The following is a 7,213-nucleotide window of genomic DNA, read 5'->3' as shown; positions in this document are numbered from 1 at the left end:
TGGACTAGTAGGAGAGTGTGTCATGGACTTCCCAAAGGGAGACATTTTGTACCAACAATTCTTACTATTCCAACTTTGTAAAAACTCCTTTCTAAAACCTCATCAAATTGGGCTAAATATCACCAGATAATCACAGATGAAGCACATTTGTGGAGATACATGAACTACAAAAATTAGATGCTGTTAACATGAGCATTCTAAGGTCTTCAAGAACCTTGAAAGGAGAAGAAGTGTCCTCCTACGGGGAAACCTGACATGCTAGTTTGAGTGATGGAGGAGAGTAGGGAGTTGGGGAAATAGCCCCAAATATTATGAAGAGAAAAATGGAAAAATACAGTTAACAGATTGGATACTTGGAAAGATAGTACAGAATTAAGGATGAAACCAAGGTTTCAAGCCTGGGTGACTTGCTGGGAAATGAAGATGTCCTCAACAGCAGTAGAGAAGTTCAGGCAAAAGGAGAACTTAGGGAATGGAGGACATAATCATTCTGTGTTGGATATATTGAGTGTGAAATGCCCACTTGTCATTCAATTTAAGATGCCCAAAAGGCAGTCAGGGATTGATGGATAGATAGCTAAGGAGATATGTTAAGGTTGGAAATTTAGATCTGGTAATTGTCTGTTTAGAAATGATAATTCAGTTCTCCCCTCAGAAAACAAAAGCCAAACTCAACCCTCTGTTATCCTAGGCTTTATTACAATAAGCCTAGTGTTTAGAATAATGAAGGAGATGATATTGCCACCATACTCAGCTCTTCTCTGGACAAACTATAAATGGAGTACTGAATTGAGTTCTAAGCATGACATTTCAGGATGGACAGTGACTAGCTAGAGAATATTCTGAGGATGACCAAGATGATAAAAGAACTTGAATCCTTGTCATTGCCAGACTAATGGAAGGGAATGATGATAGTTAGCATGGGGAAAAGAAGACTTGGTGGGGCTAAGGAGAACAGAGGATATATGCTAGCTATCTTCCAATAGGTAAAGAGTTGTTGTGTAGAAGAGTCAGAGTTTGTCGTGATACAAGAGAATGCATTCTAACCACTGTTTTGGCTATACAAAAGTATCAGAAAGGCTACTTTAGATGATGGAGGATTCCTTAATACTGGAGGACTTTACACAGAAAATGGCTCCTCACTTGTCAGAGATATTGTCAGGGGGATTTCTGTTGAGATACAAATTCTAGCTAAGTTGTCACCTCCTCCAGTACAGATGCTTTCTCACACTCTCCTCAGTAGTTACACCAAGCCGATAATGATATCTCTCTCTGTCTCTCTGTCTCTCTGTCTGTCTCTGTGTCTCTCTGTGTCTCTGTCTGTCTCTCTCTGTCTCTGTCTCTCTGTCTCTCTCGTTCTCTCTCTCTCTCTCTCTCTCTCACACACACACACACACACACACACACACACACACACACACACACACACTCATTTTCTAAGTCCATCATGTCAGGATCTTGGATCTCAACTTTTCCCTTATCATAACCTACCAAGCTTGCCTCATGCTCATGGTGTACATGTCATACGTCACTGTTATCTTATAAGCTTCCTGAGAACAGGGATTGCATTGTTTTGCATTTTTAATATGTCTAGTGCCCAGTAGAGTATCTTGAATGTAGTTGGCACTCAATAAGTGTTTCAACCCCCCCCAACATGAATAAAATGTATTTATTCATCTCAAATACTGTGCACCTAATAATTTCAAGAGGTTATATAAGACTCAAGGAGTCCAAAAAGAACTTTAAGACCTGAATCTGGTAGTTTAGAAGCTTAAAATCCAGTTGGATAGTGAAACATACACACACAAAATAGTTACGGAGCACTGCAAGGTATTATACAATTATGGGCCAGAATACACAAAGGTGTTCAGAGGAAGGGATTATCAGCATGTACTGCATGTATTTCAGTAGTCCAAGAGGGCTTCATGGAGGAGGTGGGAATGGAGCAAGAATCTGAGGGACAGAGAGGATTTGGACCAATGGAGGAGTTGGGGGGGGGGTGGAGAACCAGTAGAGGAAGAGTACTCTTGCTTGTAGAAACAATACATTCAAAGGCTTAGAATCACAGTGGATAAAGCACCAGTGCTGGATTTAGGAAAGACTTGAGTTCAAATCCAGCCTCAGACACTTGACAGTTATTAGCTGTGTGACCCTGGGCAAGTCACTTAACCCTCATTGCCCCCCCCCAAAAGAGTGAGTTTGGGGAACAAAGAGGTGATTGATCAGACTGTGGGTGTGAGTTTGTGTTAGCAAAAGTATAAGATAAAGTAGGGCAGCAAGGTAGCACAATGGATGGAGTGCTGGACCTGAAATCAGAAAGACCTGAGTCCAGATCCACCCTCAGACACTTGCTAGCTGTGTAACCCTGGGAAAGTCATTTAACCCTGTTTGCTTCAATTTCTTCATTTGTGAAATGAGTGGAGAAAGAAATAGCAAACTATTCTAGTATCTCTGCCAAGAAAACCCAAATGGGGTCACGAAGAGTCAGACCTAATTGAACAAAAACAAAAGGAAATAAGGCTAAAAAGATAGATGTTCATCTTGGGGAGGTCCTAATGCCATATTTATTTATTTATTTATTTATTTATTTGTTTGTTTGTTTGTTTGTTTGTTTATTTATTTATTTTACAGGGCAATGAGGGTTAAGTGACTTGCCTAAGGTCACACAGCTAGTAAGTGTCAAGTGTCTGAGGCCTGATTTGAACTCAGGTCCTCCTGAAACCAGGGCCAGTGCTTTATGCACTGTGCCACCTAGCTGCCCCGTTCCTAGTGCCATATTATCAATTTTGTCCTCTTTCCTGTAGATGTTGGGGTGTCATTTGTAATTCTTGAGCAAGGGTATAACACAATGAAATTGGTCTTTTAGAAAGACTGATGTAGGGGGCAGCTAGGTGGCACAGTGGATAAAGCCCCAGCCCTGGATTCAGGAGGACCTGAGTTCAAATCCGGCCTCAGACACTTGACACTTACTAGCTGTGTGACCCTGCGCAACCCTCATTGCCCTGAAACCCTCATTGCCCTGAAAACAAACAAACTGACCCCCGCCCCCGCAAAAAAAAAGACTGATGTAGTCTTGAGGATTGATTAAGAAAGCTGAAGAAGCAAAATTCTCAGGTTACATTAAAAGAAACAGTAGAATTGGCAGATTAAGTAAAGGCTAACATGGACAAGTTTGTCTTAATAACAACAGTATCAAAAAAATATATTCTTAAATTCACTGGCAGTTGGTGGCAGGCTTACTCTTATTCCCTACTGTTCATCTCTCTGGATAAGGCTCTGGACTTGGATTCAAGAAGACATGACACTTATTAGCTTTGTGACCCTGAAGAAGTTACTTCACCTCTCAACCTCAGTTCCCTTATTTGTAAATTGTGAATCATAACAGCACCTGATTCACAGGATTGCTCTGAGAATCAACTAAGATAATTTGTAAAGAACTTTGTAAACTTTAAAGAAAGAAATCATAGCTATTACTATTTTACCTTCAAACTGGTGTTGGGGCCATTATGTAGACTGCAAGTCAAGTGATGTACCTGGCTATCCTCAAATTAGTCTTATAAAAAAATAGACAATCCAGCCTCTCAAGGTAGAAGGCAACAGAAGATAAGGTAAGTGTCCGAATTTAACCCCAGCTCAACTATGCAACAAGAGAGGTGGGGGAAGTTGCAGATAGCTCACTGCAAAAATAATAGCAGACTCCTTTCATGAGGAGGGTGGAACCTAACCATGAGACTTAAGATAATGAGACACCAATTACTAATACATCATTACCAAAGATCCACTCAAGATGTAAGATGGTGATATGATATGATGTACTATGTAACATGTGGGTGTGGGGAAGGTTTCAGTTTCAAGATTTTCCAGTGCTTTATCAAGAAAGAAGTATTCCAGTAATGACACATGGACAAGAGGCTTGCTCCAAGAAGCAGGGGTAAAAACCTCACACCCTCTCCAAGCGTCCAAACAACAACATGTTGGAAAGATATAAGTGGATCTGAACTGGGTGTCCCCTCCAAAGTCAACCTACAGAGAAAGACAAGACATGGGAAAATGTTCTCACTCTATGACTTTTTTTATTAGCCTCAATTTCCCTTAGTTGATACTACTTGATCTAAGCCACTTTGAGGAAAAGATTATCTTTCTTGCCATCAAGTTTGTGACAAGGGAAAATTCAGGCTGCTTTACAATCTTGCTAAGACTCATTGACCAGTCCTGCCCAAGAATGGCGATAAATGGACTGATGTCAAGTTGGAGTAAGATCATAGAATCAATGGAAAGAGATAACCTATCCAGAGACTGCAGGCAAGGAACACAAATTGAGTTTTACTACCTACTCTTAACATATCTTTATACACAGTTATTTGTGTTCTGTCTCCCCTTGAACAGTGCGAGCTCCTTAAGGACAGTGTTCATGTTTTTGCTTTTCTTTGTATCCCTAGTACTTAGCACAGAGCCCAATATGCATAAGTAGTTAATAAATGATTCTTGGTTTTTTGCGGGACAATGAGAGTTAAGTGACTTGCCCAGGGTCACACAGCTAGCAAATATCAAGTGTCTGAGGCTGAATTTGAACTTAGGTCCTCCTGAATCCAGGGCCAGTGCTTTATCCACTGCACCACCTAGCTGCCCCTTAATAAATGATTCTTGACTGACAGGCATCTCTCTTAGCTCTGTACTTAATTTTTTACATTTTTATCATATATACATACCTACACATACATATATGTATACATATATACATAGATAACTATAATATTATTTTCCCCCAATTATACATTAAAACATTTTCTAACATTTCTTTTAAAGTTTTGAGTTCCAAATTTTATCCCTTCCTTGCTCCCTTCCCCCTCCCTGAGGTGGTAAGCAATTAGATACAGGTTATGCATGTTTGATCATGTAAAACATTTCCATATTAGTCATTTTGCATAAGAAGAATCAGATAAAAGGAAAGAAAATTAAAGAAAGAAAATTAAAAATATCATTCTTCAGTAAGCATTCAAACAATATCAGTTCTTTCTCTGGAGGCAGGTAATATGTTTCATCATTAGTTCTTTAGGATTGTGTTGGATTGCTGAGAATAGTTAGATAATTCAGTTCCTTATTGTACAATATTGCTATTATCATATACAACATTCTCCTCGTTCCATTCACTTCACTATGCATCAGTTCATGTAAGTCTTTGCAGGTTTTTCTGAAATTATCCTACTTGTTATTTCTTATAGCACAATAATATTCCATTCAATCATCTATCACAGCCTGTTTAGCCATTCCCTAATTGATGGGCATCCCTTCAATTTCCAGTTCTTAGCCACCACAAAAAGATAGGCTCTCTACTTCTTGTGTGTCATCATGCAATGCACTTTATCTCTTGGGGCCTCAGTTTCCTCAACTGCAAATTGAGGGAGCTAAATTAAGTGATTTCTAAAATTCCTTTCAGCTCAAAATCTTAGAACCCTATAAATTTACTAATCAGCAAGTCCTAAAATAGTGTTACAAATATTAATCAATCAACCAATCAGCAATCATTTATTAAGTGCCTGCTAGATGCACTGAAAATACAGAAACCTGATTCCCTTCAGATAATAAGTTTTTAAAATATTCCACTAGCTGTTAAAAAATAAATATAGATTTAGTCCCAACATGAAGGAGTGAGGAGAAAGGATAAGCAGTCTGATGCAGTGTGGTAATATTAAACTCAAATGAAAACTATGGGCCACTAAACAATATCTAAGGATCCCTGCAAATACATATTGACTTAGAAAACCACATATTGACATTGTCTATGTCCTATTGTATTTTTATTTATTTTGTTAAGTATCTCCCAATTACATTTTAAGCTGATTCAGATCACTGTGGGCTGTTGGCCCTCTGTTTGTCACCACTGATGTAATAGATAGAGCATTGGACTTGGATTCAGAAAGACCTGGGTTTAAATCTTGCTTTGAACACTTACTAGATATTTAGCCCTGGGCAAATCACTTAACTTTTCAGGGTCTAAGGGTCTTCATCTCTAAAACATGGAGGGGGGGGAGGATTTGATGACCTCCCAGGTCTACATCTGTGATCCTATAAAACAGAGGTAATTGGACTCTCTATCTTGAGGAATTTGACTAAGGAAGAAAGGTAAAAAATTAGATAGTAGTTGGAAGGACAGAACAGGGTCAAATCAGAGATTAATGAATGTATACAACATGGAGTCAGTGATCCTTAGCAGCCCATTATAGTGTGTGTGTGTGGGGGGGGGGGGGTATTATGAGAAAACAGTTACATATTAATGGATAATTGATTACTGTAAATTGAACATGTTCCTTCTGTTCTCTCTAGAGACTGCAAGGTTCCTCATGGGGAATAATCTTAAAGAGAAACTTAAGATTCATTAAAAATCATACCTGAGCAATTTATTTTTTAATGTATTTTTCAGTAACAACTTGTTTTTTTATTCCAGTCATTTCTTAGATCCTCATTCCGCTGAATTCTCTCTTGAAACAGAAAAAATTAGTTAAGCAAAATCAACTAGCAAATGTATGTGTGTATGTATATATGTGTATGTGCATACAGAGAGATACATACATATAGGTGTATATATATATATACACCTATGTACACTTATGTTTATGATAGTGCACACTATTCTATATCCATAGGCCTCCATCTCTTTACTGAGGGGATAAAGTTGTATGCTTTGTCATCTATTCATCTAAACCAAGATTGGTCCTTGCAATTTTATGAACCAGAATATTGAAGATTAAGGTAACTAAAGAAACATATATGATATAGGGCAAAGTCAGAGAACCTGACTTGAAATCCTTGTTCTGCCACTATATATGTAGCCTTGGGAAAGTCACTTAACCTCTTGATGTGGGATGGAATTAGGGGTCAAATTGATTGTGAGTCGTCCCAAAAGAATTACAAGACTCAGTGACTCAGTTTCCCAAATTTTATTGCAATACTGTGGGTGACCACAGGGAGAGAACCAAAATAGTGGAAAGGTATCTCTCCAATAAGGAAAGGAAAGACAGTTATATTTATAGTATGGATAAATTGATTATCAGTCTCATTATAATAATCTCCATTTTAGCGAGGTATAGGGGAGGGCCTGTCCTTCTCATTATAATATTCTCCACCTTGGGGAGGTACAGGGGAGGATTTATCCTAATTTGGGGTTCCTGGGGTCCTAAGTCAACCCCTGAGGCGGGGACCTTTTTCAGTGGAG

This window comes from Dromiciops gliroides, chromosome 3, assembly GCF_019393635.1.
Source record: "Dromiciops gliroides isolate mDroGli1 chromosome 3, mDroGli1.pri, whole genome shotgun sequence".
NCBI classification, from domain to species: Eukaryota; Metazoa; Chordata; class Mammalia; order Microbiotheria; family Microbiotheriidae; genus Dromiciops; species Dromiciops gliroides.
This window is presented reverse-complemented; position numbering follows the sequence as displayed.